The sequence below is a fragment of the Echinops telfairi genome, unplaced genomic scaffold, assembly GCF_000313985.2.
Source record: "Echinops telfairi isolate 266 unplaced genomic scaffold, ASM31398v2 ScPeMD7_7401;HRSCAF=8416, whole genome shotgun sequence".
NCBI classification, from domain to species: domain Eukaryota; kingdom Metazoa; phylum Chordata; class Mammalia; order Afrosoricida; family Tenrecidae; genus Echinops; species Echinops telfairi.
Genome location: NW_022111301.1, coordinates 9667157 through 9681281, shown reverse-complemented (window position 1 = coordinate 9681281; position 14125 = coordinate 9667157). Strand labels below are relative to the sequence as shown.

At 38.4% G+C, this 14125-nt stretch overlaps 1 pseudogene; it reads right to left on the bottom strand.

The window, feature by feature from the left end:
- Nucleotides 1-487: 487 nt before the first annotated feature.
- Nucleotides 488-14125, bottom strand: part of LOC101644800 — a 33901-nt pseudogene continuing 20263 nt past the window's right edge.

The following is a 14125-nucleotide window of genomic DNA, read 5'->3' as shown; positions in this document are numbered from 1 at the left end:
AAGTTCATCATACAATTAAACACTTTCTCAAAGACCAAAAAAAAAAAAATCCTGAAATTTTTTCTGTCTCTGAAATTCAAGCACAACATTTTAGGAAATCAAAAGTTGGAACTTAAATATTTTAATTAAATTATGTTTATGTACCAATCTCATAAGGGAACTGTAATTCTGCCTTTACTGCATTTCATAATGGATGTGCTTATCATCAATGACCTAGGCCGCATGTCTCTTAGCTAAATATACACAGCTTAAAATCAACATTTAATTTTTAAATGTGTACAATATTTGAATTTAATTAGCATTGTAAAAGTTCAGTAGCAAAAAAAAAGTTCAGTAGCACCCACGAAAATAACTATTCGGAACAGACTCAATAATAAAAATAATAATCGGTTAACATTAGTATAAAATGAACTTCCTGCTTAAGAATATAAATATCTTGGAAGGAATGAACTAATGTTACCTAGGGGAGTTAAAATTCCCAGGTTAATTATAACAACATGGTGATGGGTATTTCAAGGTACTTTCTAAACTCAGAAAGCCACTGAGCTTCAACTTTCAACTGCTCTACCCACAACCAGGTGATCACGACCGAGTGGAGCAAACATCATGCTAACTACATCAAATCCTCTCTCCTTATCTGCTGGAGCCAATGTATCTTTGGAAGAACCATTTGTCAGAAGACATGCTTGAGGTGGGTTAATAATAGCATAGAAATTCTTGATTCTGAACATTCCTAAATTTGAGATTGTAAAAGTATCTCCCTAGAACTTGTGTGGTTGTTGTTTATCCTCTTGGGCTTTGGTTGCTAAGGAAACATCATTAGGAATGATTTCCAGTCCTTTTATGTATGCTTTAAATACAGTGGGTGTGATGAATCCTGCCCAGACTACTGATATCAACAACATGATTTTGTCTCAAAACTGTGTCCAACCAATAAGACTTTGCTTCAGAACCTTTTTAGCATGCCAAAGCTGAAGTGTTTACGATGAAGTCATTGGCAGATATTTTGCCACAACCTCTGGTATCTTATTAAGTTGTTTCCTCATTGTCAAAACTTACATTAATAATGAGATATGATTTGCTTACATTGCATTAACCGCTCTGTAATATCTTGGCAAATGTTGCTGTTTGGGACGTCTGTAAAGAGACCAGTAGCAAGTGGGCTTGGAGAAGTCAAAGCAGCTGCTGGGTCAGAGCAGGTTTGCTAGGTATTAAAGTATCAGTGTTCTTGATGATCCTGTCATCTGGCCCCTTCCCTTTTACATGTGCAGGGTTAGTCCCCTTTTCTGCTGCCAATTTTGTTGCAAACAAAACAAACACCCCCCTCCCCCCACAACACACACACACACACAACTTTAGTCCAGCAGGAATAGCTGCGCAGGCCACAGCTTGGGCAGTTGTAGGCATAGTGGCTCCAGAGGGTGGTGTTGGTGCTAAAGCTTTGGGTTATAAATAGGTTACTTCAGTTGGCCTGTAGTGAACAAATGCTGGTATATCTCTTTTTGTACAATGATACAGAGTGGGGTTCTTAGGAGGAGATCTCTTGTGCCTCGAGGAACCAGGATTTTTGCCAAACCACCTTCTTCCTGTACTTATAAATCTAGAGTGAACTCGTCCATCTCTATCTCGGCCAACAAGTCTCTTTCACTTTGCTTCTCACCTACTGTTTTCCATCCCATCTCTTACCTGACCCCAACGTCATGGTGGGAGAGAGGGCAGGAAGAAGTACCTTCATGTTAGTAGGATGTGAACCACCAGGAACTTCAGCAGAAGGTGTAGGTAGTTGTGGTAGTTGCATAATCTGTAGTCAATTTGAGGATTAAGAGTGAAGGGGTGGAGTCTAGTCTGTCAGTCAGGTCATAGCCAGTGAGGCGTCTGTATGGGAATGGCCTTCTCCTGATGATTTTTGGAATTCTAATATTCCTCCTGGCAGGTGGGAGACACAATCTCTCTCTGCTCACTCCCTGGGAGACAGTGCAGCCAACAAAACACGTGGAACTATGCTAATGTCCTGAACTGGAAAAGCCATATGGAGACCCCTGCCAGTGCTGAGATGCTTACAATACCACTTGATCCACACAACTTCCTACCCACTGACCTGAGATCTTCCTGCATTTGGCGTCATTGCATGTGTTTCATGAGTCCGAAGAGAACTTTATAAATTGGTATAGGACATACGGGCTAATATCAGACTTATGGACTTGATCTAGACTGGGCTGGGATGCTCTTTTAATGTAAAATTACTCTTTATATAAAGCTCTTTCGTATACACGTAGGAGTGTCTATAAAATTTGTTTTTTTAGTCTACTCAGACTAACACAGTAATGTAGCAGCAGGGGTTGATTCTAGGGATTCTCCTGGCATGAGTGCTGCTGAGGTCTCCAAAACATTTTTAAGCCCTCAGTATCCTCAGGCATTTCAACTCTAATATGGATGGCTGTTCCAACTGGACCATATCCAGCACCTTCAGGCATAAATATCTTTGCCATGTAACACTCATCCATGCTCTCAAACCCATCTATGGCTTTCTCAGTTCCAGTCTCTGCAATGAGTTCTCCCTCATGGATCCCCCGCGCCCCCCCTTTTTTTTCCCCCTCCAGTGGGCTACAGTTCTTACCTGAGTTTGGGAGAAAGAGAAGGCAATGAAACCTTCTGATGATGCAGGAAGGCAACCCAAAACTACAGCAGGGAACAAAAAGCTGGAGCTCTAACTGCAGAGTGCTCTAACTTCTTCATCCCTGTGGTGAGGCCAGATCACCAGGTTACCCACAAAGCTCCAGGTCCTTCCCGTACAAGGCCATATACTGAATCTCAAATTCAGTCGTTTGGGCTGCCCTCCAAAGTCATCTTTGACCCGTGAGTTAGTTAATTGTGCCAGCCTGGCTGATTATCACATGTGGGGCTAATTGAAAGGCGGAGGGATAAATTGGTAGTGAGCTCACCTTTCTGGTTCTCGGGTCTCTTGCTTTGTGATGGTCGCACCATGGTGCAGCTGCCTTAGCAGTTCCCTGCTTCAGCTTGCAAGATTGACTTCAAGACATCCCCAAGGACAAGCTACATGGACCTATCCCGATGCAGCCTTGGGTGCTGGAGCAGCCGTGTGGAGACCCCTGCTAGTGCTGAGATGCTTATTCCTTTCCTCCTGCAGTCGGCATCATTGCCTCTGTTTTGTGAGGTGGAGGACTTTGTGGACTGGTGTTGGGTTAATGGGTTAATGTTGGACTTGTGGGCTTGGGCAGCATTGGGTTGGGATGTTTTTGTGATGCACATTTTCTTTCCATAAAACTCTCTCTTATACATGAATTGCTGTGGATTTGTTTCTCCAAAGTACCCAGACTAATACAACCCGACACCCTAAACCCAACGCCTTCTCCGGAGTTTATTTACATTTTATCTTGTCATGCTGGAAAATATAGGTCTGATGTTTCTTTTTAAATCATAAATTCTTAAGTAAAGCTACCTATATTATTTGTAGGTTTTTCCATAATATTTAAGACATACAAATGACAGATTAATCTACTTTATTTATCCTAGTTCAACCACTAATTTCTTTTCATAGAAATAGTGAGAATGATAAGGAATAAAAACTAATTTTAATTTAAAACAATCTTATTTTCACATTATTCTCATACAACCAGTTCAGTCAGAAGCTTCATCAGTGGTGCCAGCTTCAATGTTCTTTTTTCATGTTCCCTGGCACGCAGGATAAAATATAGGAACGTTTTACTACAACTTGGAAGTAGGCATAGGTTGGTTCACATGATATTGGGTCTTGGGGAATAGCTGAGAGAACCTTTTATCTGATAGAGGTCATGAGAAGGCTTCTTATAATTGTGCTATGAGTGGTAGTGTTTTTAAATCATCTGTATGGGGTAGGAAAGGGGTGGAGCGGTAGGAAACCCGAACTGTCACTTTCATTTACCATGCTTTGAGCTGAGGTCATTAAGTTTAAATAGAGAAATAAATAATTTAATTCAATTGTCTGATTAAGTAATTAATAAGTGGTTACCTGTGATATATTTTTGTAAGTAAATTAGTTATTTGATTTTTTATTTGGATTGTACTAACATATGTCTAGATTTCTGTACTCCCAAGTAGCACTCCCTCCAGTTCTCCCTTTACTGTATGGGTCTCAGATATATTTATTATTTGTTGCTGCTATTGCTTAGTGCCTTTGCATTGGTTCTAACTTCCACCAGTCCCATAGACTGTAAAGGAAACACTGCTGGATGCTGGGCCATCTGGACAACCATTTGAGTCCATTGTTGCAGCCTATGTCTCAGTCCATCTCCTTGAGGGTCTTTCTCTTTTTTTTTCTGATGCCCCTTTCCAGGGACTGGTCTCTCCAGTTCTTATGTCTAAAGTACTTCAGATAAAGTTTCACTGTTCTTGCTTCTAAGGAATATGATGTCTTTACTTCTTCCAGGACAAATTTGTTTTTCTGGAAGCCCATGGTAATTTCAATCAATATTCATCACCAATAAAATAATTAAATGGGCTAAATGGATCAATTCTCAAGTCTTTCTTATTCAATGTCCAGAATTCTCATGCATATGAGGCATTTGAAAATCTCATGGCTTATAAGAGGTGCGCCTTAGTCCTCCAACTGACATTTTTGTTAGTTAACATTTAAAGAGGACTTGTGGGTCAATTTTTCTAATCCAATAAGTCATTTGTTTTCTTGATTGCTTCTTTCATGTGTTTTGATTGTGGATTTAAGTAAAATGAAATCCTTGACAATGTCAATCTTTTCTCTATTTATTAAAATGTTAATTGGTCCAGTTGTGAGGATTTTTGTTTTGTTTACATTAAATTTCAATCCATAAGGAAGTCTATAGCCTTTGATTTTCACTAGCAATTACTTCAAGTCTTTACTTTCATCAGGCAAGATTAATAAATGTCATTTATTGCAGGATGTAAATGAGCCCCTGCCAATCCTGATACCATGTTTTTATTCACATTTTTGTTATCTCTTGAAATTTTGGTACTTTGACTCTGTGTGTTCTTTCTTTCTTTGAAGTTTCCTAGTTTAATATTTTACACATAGAATTTTCAGTATTTCAACTTGAGGCTAGACCATTTGCTTTAGTTCTTACAGCTTGAGAAATGCTGTATATTCTTCTCTTTTTTGGTTTTCTAACTCTGGGCCTTTATACAGTTCCATATAATAATTTACTGTCACCTGACCCGGGCCTTGGAACTTGCCTGCTTCTACCACTCTGCGAACCATTTTCCTGATATAAATTTCACTTGTGGTTACATAAGTTTAACTGCTTTCGTCTCTCTAGAGAACCCAGCCTAAGTCATAGGAGCATATAGCTTCATGTTTTTGTCACAAAAAAAGGCCAGGGAATTTGAACCATTGGCCTTGTTGTTAGCACCCTAGTGTCTTAATGACAGTTTCATTGACTACAAGTTATGTACAAACTCTAGACACCTTTGTCCCTTTGTTCCTGCCATCTGTGGCACCTTGAGGAACAATATTACCACCTGAGAGGTGTCTTTGTCAATTTTCCCTGGAACAACAATGTTTCAGAAGGAATTGCTCCCAGATGCAATTTTACCCTTTCCTCTTACTCTCAGTTACCTTCTAAGTAATAGTGCTTATGAAAATGCCACTGGGTAAACATCAGTTATTTGTTTATTTATTTTATTGAGAGATTAAGCCTTGGACAACTTACTTTCCTTTTAATTCTCAGCTCAGTATAGCAAGAGAGCCTTCAAAAATATGGCTTCTAAGGATCAGCCCCCGTGCTCCAGTGAAGAGCCAAGAAAGGTTGGAAAATGGAGCTGAATAGAAGTAAAAATCAAAAACACCCTCTCAGAAACAAACACACAGAAAACTAGGAAATGAATGGCATACATTTTATTTCCTTTCATTCTAGGCTAGATTATTCCTATAAAATTTAAATTCTGTGTTTTTTTAAAGCCCAAACTCTGTACTGGTATTAGTTACTAACTAGTACAAAATGTAAGCATGACTAACAAACACAGAAACCCTGTGATACACAAAGTTAAATTTTCTGTTGCTATGTGATGAGCTAATCCTATTGCTGTCAGATATTGTTTAGGTAATGATTTAAGATAAGGTAATCCTGTTGAAGTCAGTTTCATGGATCATCCGGAGTGGGATTTTAATAGGAAAATCCGCCATATAAAGCAAAATTCTCAGCCATGCTTAGCTCAGAATAAGATTGAACGTAAATAGCTGTCCCTGCCCTCTCTTTCCAGAGAAGATAGCAAAGAAAGATACATTACTGCTGAAAGGGAAACAGACAAGCAAAAATGCTTTCTTTGAGAAGTTGTGATCAAAGGATTTCCCTACACAGATTCATAATTTGATTCCTTCATTGGCTGTGAATGGATTTTCACTTACAGTGATTCTTGAGGACAGAACACAGCTACCTTATAGATTCCCAAGACTGTAATCTTCACAGAAGCAAGATTACTGGTGGGACCCAACCACTGATCTTTCTGCCGACTACCAAGTGCTTTACCTACTCTACTGCCAGTGCCCCTTTAATGTGTTCTAAGAAATCTTAAAATGAGAACGGACCTTTCAGCTGTTCCCAAGGTAGCATTAGTCCCAGATATTTCACAGAATAAACATCATTGTTCTCCAAGAAGTTGTGGTTCTTCTTTAAAACATGGAAACCCTGCAAGTACTTTTCCAAGGAAAATAACTCCATGGTATAAAGTTTAATGAAACATACATCTTCCAATCTTCTATTTCAAGTGGCTACACTTGTGTCCTCATATCACCATTTAAATTTTAGATGAGTTTATTATGTTTCACTAAAGTAAAAATAAATACATATGAAAGAAGAAGTATATTTAGAACATGGTCCTAGGATAGAGAAACAAAGGACTGAATAATATGAAACAATTTAAGAAAAAAGACCAAAACATATGTGGAAATAACTGGAGAAATTATTATTTTAGATAAAACAAAAAAGCAAAACTGCTGCTCTCATGTCAAGTCAAAGTCATAGTGACCCTACGGTACAGAGTAGTTCTGTCCTTTAGAATTCTCCATCTGTAATCTTCAGGAAAGTAGATGACTACATTATCACCCCACTAGAGCTGGTGGGTGTAACCACTGACATTTCAGTTAGCTGCTACCCTCTTAACCACTGTGGCAGTAGGCTTCTTCCCATTGACAGACAGCACACAGAAACCTGCCATGGGTTTCTGTTCAAAGGGTGGGGGTCTAGGAAGTGCATCTTCTAGAAATAGTCCCTCATTTGTGCAGCCTTTTTTCAGTGATTATCAACATTTCATACTCCAGGGGTGGCACTAGATCATAATTCTACGGTTTTTACAGTTTGTTAAAAAGCCCGGTGACAGGAAAGCAGAAGACAGTGTTGTGCGTGTTTGTGGTGTGATCTTGTCAGTGCACAAATGGGATATGAGAAGTGGACTAAGGATGCTTACACATGGATCCATATATTGCCAATTATTTCTAGATGTGACTTCAAGAGATATTACTGAACATGTTCTTTATATTCTTATTTATGTTTCTCATGGTGGTAATTGATATTTAGACATTCAATTTGGTTTTCATTATGCCTGGGTCTACTCTAACCTTTCTATGTCATTTACAAATTCTAATGACTTGGTAGATTTTCATATTACTAATCATACTATAAATCATAATCATAATGTGCAACATTACACAATTGTAATATATCATGTTTCTAAACATTGCTTTATTACTTAGACTAAATTTGCATTACTTTGACTCCTTCCTTCCTTGTCTACTACCCCTAGTAAATTTGGGGAATAAAAGGAGCCCTTTGGAGTAATTTTTCATCTCACAAATTTTTTTCAACAGTCTTCCATTTATTATAATGGAGTTAATATGCTGAGATTAATTATAAAATTAAGGGTAGTAAGCTCTTATAAATTGGTCTCAAACTTCATAAATATTTTCCACATAAATATGCTACAGGCAATGGAGAATCCCTGCAAGTTTTTTAAATAATTATTTTTCTCTTCAAGCTTTTGTGTGCATTATAGAAAACTGAGAAGCCAAGAGCAAAATATAACGAACACAAAAAGCATCCAAAATCATTTTGATGATTTGATATTTACAGTTTGATATGTTTTTCTACAGCCTACATGTATGCATATATACACACACACATATATACATACATATATATCCTACATGTATATATACACATATAATTGTATATATACATATATATAATTGACTGAGCATACAATTTAGGTGATTGAGGTCCCACACTATGGATTAAACCCGTCAAGTTAAAAGTAGACAACATATGCATTTATTCAAGACTGAAACTGAAAGACAGTGAAAAGAGAAAACAATGCCAAATAGTGATTTTTCCTACGGTATCTGTGATAGGCTTTTACCTGTAAGAAGATCTGGGTAGAGTTTAGATCGTCAATCAGGTGGCAGTCAGATGACCTCCTTTGGAGGTGTGACTGAGATATGTAGCTCTCTAGAGGTCTTCCTCTCTTCTCTCTCTACCTTGACCTTCCTGCTTGCAGATAACCATGAGACCTGCTGGAGCAGTTCCATGTTTTCCATTGGCCTTGGATCCATAGGACTTTGCACCCACTGGCCTGTGATCTCTCTGTATTCTGGATCGTTGCATGTGGCAGCATGAGTCTGAAGAGGGACTTATGGACTAGTATCGGACTTATGGACTTGAATTAGACTGTTTTGGGATATTTTCTTGATATATAATTATTTCTTGTTATAAAGGCCTTTCTTACATATATATGAATGTCACTGGATTTGTTTCTCTAAAAAACCTGGCCAAACATAGTGTCCTTGTAAAACACTTTGTATGAACATATTGAGAGGAGAATGCATATGGATTCCTATGCTGTGACCAAGGACTTGGTTCACCTGTGAGTATTAGATACAGACACTTAGGAATTCACACATGTGAGGGGACACCAAATAGGAATTTTTTTATATCAGATTTGATTATCAACTTGAAAACTCTACAATGGTAGGAACACAGAAAGTTTATTGTTTTCCACATCTTAAAATGATTTGATCGCACTGATGATTGTATAATCCCACCCAATGGGATTGAACAACAGAATTGCAAGTGAATGAATATATTAGAATATGTAAGATATGTCAATAAAAGTATTATAAAAGAAGATCTTGATTTTTTTTTAAATAAATCATATATGGCTATCATGTACTATTCTGTGAACATATCACTGAATTTAGTTGGCATCTATTCTTATGAGTGGTATGGACATTTGCCCCCAGTTAGAAATTATGGTGTCATAGTAATTAAGGCAATATGTGTATGTAGAAATAAACATGTGTGCTAATTTTTTAGAATAGAAAATCACAAACTTGCATATATTTATAAAATGTATATTATACCTATCTGGAGTAAAAATGAAAATATCAAAAAATAATGTTACCCCATTTGGTTAGAATTATCAACTTATTTCACTCTACACAATGACAACCCTGTAAGTCCAAAAGGCATAAAAATATTAGAAAAAACAGTTGCATGGCTGAAAAATAGTAAACTTTCTCATGAATAGGATACCAAAGTTATACGATGACATTTAAAAGTTTTTCAATTTAAATTAAGAAATTTCCTACATTTATGAAAGTGAGAATGATAGCTGACACTAATAGTGCTTCACAGTTCAAGTTAAGTTTTTCTTGAAGGTAAAGGCATGCTCAAAATAAACAGAAAAGTTAATGGATGTGCTTATGTCTCTTGATAATCTTAGTAATACAAGATTGTTTTCAAATTTTTACCCTTAAAATTTGCTCACTAACATTAATCTGCTTTTCTGAACCTGTGAATACATGGACATGCACACACACAGGTACTGACTTACAATGCATTCATATTACATGCACCTGTCTAGTTTGAACAAGTATTCCATTTTATGCACATCTGGTTGGTAATAATATATACACACAAAATGTTGCAGCATATAAGTGGCTGCTATTATCATCTCAGATGTTCATTCACAGATATTCAAAGATCAGTTTTTAAAAGATATGGATAATGAAAGGGAATTATAAAGAATATTGTATAATTCTAAAGCTGTTAGAATTATACAAGAACTAACTTAAAACATAGTCTTAAGAATGGAACTCCATCGTAAGTTAGGGAATACCTATATAGGTGTTTGTGTATATACAGTGGGTTGGATAGAAAAATGAAGCTTTCTACTATGGTAAAGATTTACAGTCCTTTGTACAGATAGGAATTGGAAAAACACAGGGAATCCAGGACAGATGATCCCTTCAGGACCAGTGGTGAGAGCGGCAATACCAGGAGGGTGGAGGGTGGGTGGGATAGAAAGGGGGAAACTATTACAGGGATCTCATATAACCTCCTCCCTGGGAGACAGACAACAGAAAACTGGGTGAAGAGAGACATCGGACAGTGTAAGATATGACAAAATAACAATTTATAAATTATCAAAGGTTCATGAGGGAGTGGGGAGTGGGGAGCAGAGGGGAATGAGGAGCTGATGCCAGGAGCTTAAGTGGAGAGCAAATGTTTTGAGAATGATGAGGGTAACGAATGTACAAATGTGATTGACACAATTCATGTATGTGTGGATTGTGATAAGAGTTGTATGAGCCCCCAATAAAATGATTAAAAAATAAATAAACTAAAATGAAAATGTATATTAAAAAAGGATTTACAGTCTTAAAAACCCACAGAGGCAGTTCTACATTATCCTACAGATTTGCTGTGAGTGTATGGAATCTACTCCATGGTAGGGAGTTCAGTTTGGTACTGGCAGGAAGTCAACTCCAAATCATAGCGACCCCATGTAGAGTTTATGAGGTTGTAGATCTTCTCAGGAACAGATCGTCTCCTTTTTCCACCACTGAGTAGCTGATGTGTTTTACCTGCAGAAGTCCAATGCTTAACCAACAACCTCTACGATGCTGGAGCGGGCTACGTAGACACATGTGGACCATTGGAAGAAGAATGTGGCATCAGATTTAGAGGAAGGCATTTTAACAACCTTCAATATGCCAGTGACCCAACCTTGCTCACTGACAGTGAGGAAGACTTGGGGCACTTGCTGAAGAACTTCAGCCTTCAATGTGGATTACAACTTGAAGTAAAGAAGACAAAAATCCTCACAGCAGGACCGATAATAAACAGGATAAATGGAGAAATGATTGAAGTTGTCAAAGGTTACATCTTACTCAGTATAATAGAATGAGATTAGAAAAAACCCATTTTATTGGGAGCTCTTACAGCTCTGATTACAATACATACATACATTTTGTCAAGAACTTTTGTACATATGTTGCTACCATCATTTTCAAAATGTTTTCTTTCTACTTGAGTCCTTGGTATCAGCTCCTTATTTTGCCCTCCTACCCCTCTCCTCCCTTCGTCATGAGTCCTTTATAAATTATACATTTCTTAATATGGCTCTTCTACCCAAATATCTGTAACTTCTACTAAACCACCGAGTCACTGCCATCGAGTCAATGGTTCATAGTGACCCTGTAGGACAGGGTAGAAATGCCCCTGTGGGTTTCTGACATGGTAATCCTTAACAGGAGTAAAAAGCTCCGTTCTTCCTTTGAGGAACAGAGGAGTGAGGAACATTTTTCCTCCTGGTTTTGAACTTCTGACCTGGTAGATCATATAGCCAACATATAGCCACTGTGTCACCATTGAGTGTGACTATCAAAATAGGGTGTGCATAACACTAAGGTAAGGGACTGTTCATTTTGGGTTACTGAAAATTATAAGTCATTTTTGAAGCAGTAGGAGAATAGAGAAACACTGAAGACCTTAGAAGAGCAACTGCAATATCTCTGAATGAAGTGGCAGTGGTCGTTGATGCCAGACTGTGACTTGGAGACTCAGAGGAGCAACTGAGACTAAAGGATATCTTCTCCTTATATGGCCTGAGACTGTCACCCATAGGACAGTGACAGGTGAGCTGGCTTCCTGGTCCATGGAGGCAAAGTCCTAGGGCTCACATGGCTGAGAGATTGGGAAAACCAGCAAAATAGTTGGCTACAATATGGCTGAGATTCTGAGAACTAGAGAGGGACTTGGATCCTGTCAGAGGACACCAATGGCTGTATCTTACTGTATGCTGATCCAGACTTGGGGTAACCTATTGGTTTCCCTAATAAACATATGAATTGTATTTTTGTGAGTTCTATGTGGCTTGGCAACAAATTATGGAACCCAGCATAGATACAGCGTGGCAAGAGAGGAGTGCTTGGTGTAAGAATAAGTAAAATAGGATGGACCTTGAAGGTTTGTCTGATTCCTGCATGTGGCAAAAGGGAATTCACAGGATATCAGCTCTTTGCCAATCGTTATCAACTTTATGCTGCCACTCCGGAGGAGATCTACCTCCATAGCATGTATCGCATTTTAGTCCACAGCCAAGGCTCGTTGAAGAATCAGACAAGAAAGCAAATAACAATGGGTAAATCTACTGCACAAAACTTTTTAATGTGTTGACAAACAAATATATTATTTGAGGACTGAAACGCACTAGACCCGATGCTCCTGTGGCTTTATAACTAGCAAGCTATTCACCCAATGGGTGTGCCCCTCACACAGATTATGATAGGGTCATCAAGGGTACCCCAAATAACTTAACTATTGCAAAACAAAGCACCGTTCCAAGAAGCAGTGTCAGATTGGTTAGCAAAGACTCCCCATGTGGATTTCAGAGATGCAAGAAACATAAGAGTAATTAATCAGAGAATGGAATGGGGCAACTGGACCAGAAGGTATCCCAGTAGGAAAGAAAGCTACGAAGAAAGGGATAAATAACAGTCAACATTAATGGAACTGATACAAAAGTTCTGATCCAGCACTACAGGTGGCTGGGTGGACCAACGGAAAGTTTTGGTAGTTCTCCAATGTAAAGGCCCCCTAAACAGGTCCATTCTATGGGTCCAAGATGGAAAGTATTTAATGATGGAAATTCCTTCCTGGAACCAAGTGAACTCAGATAGTTGGTGAAGATAAAGATTGGCAGTTAATCAGAGTCTTCTGGTCCAACCTCAAACAGGAAACCTGAAGACATATTGATAGAATGACTTGGGAGTGAAGAAGAGACCTTCTTGGAACTCCCAGTGTACTACAATCCCCAAATCAGGCAATAAAATCTTGAAGGGGCTTTCAGTAATCTTCTGAGGAAATGGAGATGCAACAGTTGATGGGACAAAGGTGAAATCTAGATAACAATCGGGAGACTTAAACAGATATGGCATGAAGTAGTTCCCTCTCCCTCATGTGGATGTATGATTGGAATGGATATTATGTCTAATTGATGAACATGTCCTTTAACTGATATGGTAAAATTGAAGGTTTGTAAGTCTACCCTGAGGGAGATTGTACATGCAAATGGATATCCTTACAATTGTCTGAACCCATTCAGGTTGTTAATCTGAAAGAGTATAAAATACTCATAGACAATAGGAGATTACTGCTTTGACACAAAATCCTGGAGGGTTGGTGCCAAAAAATCATCTGGTAAACAGTCCTATACAGCCTGGGAAGAAGGCAGTGAACTCATAGAGATGGAGAGTAGAGTATTGAGGCCTAAATAAAGTGGTGCCCCTTGGGGCTTCAGCTGCTCCCGACGCGGTATTGACAGTGCAGAAAATACAGTAGGCTGAAGGAAATTGGTGCTCATAATTGATCTAGCTATTGCCTTTCTCTCCATCCCCATCTCAGAAAAAAGCCAGCCACATTTTCTTTCACATGGGAAAGATAACAACAATACACCTTAACCACATCCATTTGGGGTTCTTTTAAATCTCTTCTGTCAGTTTGGTTAGAAGAAACTTGGACTTGGTGCAGATCTTAAGTGTAGTGACATATTACTTTGGTGATTTCGTATTAATATTAAACATGGAATAACAAGCTAGGGCATATTTGAAAACAATGCTGGCTCACCGGACCCATAGAAGCTAACTACTAAATCCTGCAAAAATCCAGGACCCTGCCCCAAAGTTGGGTTTTGGGGGAATAACTTGAGATTCTGCAGGAAAGCAAGACCAAGTTACCATCACTACCTACTCTGAGACTGAGCAGGAGGTCCAGGATTGGTTGGTGTATTGGGATTTTAGAGAACGCATATTCCACACCTG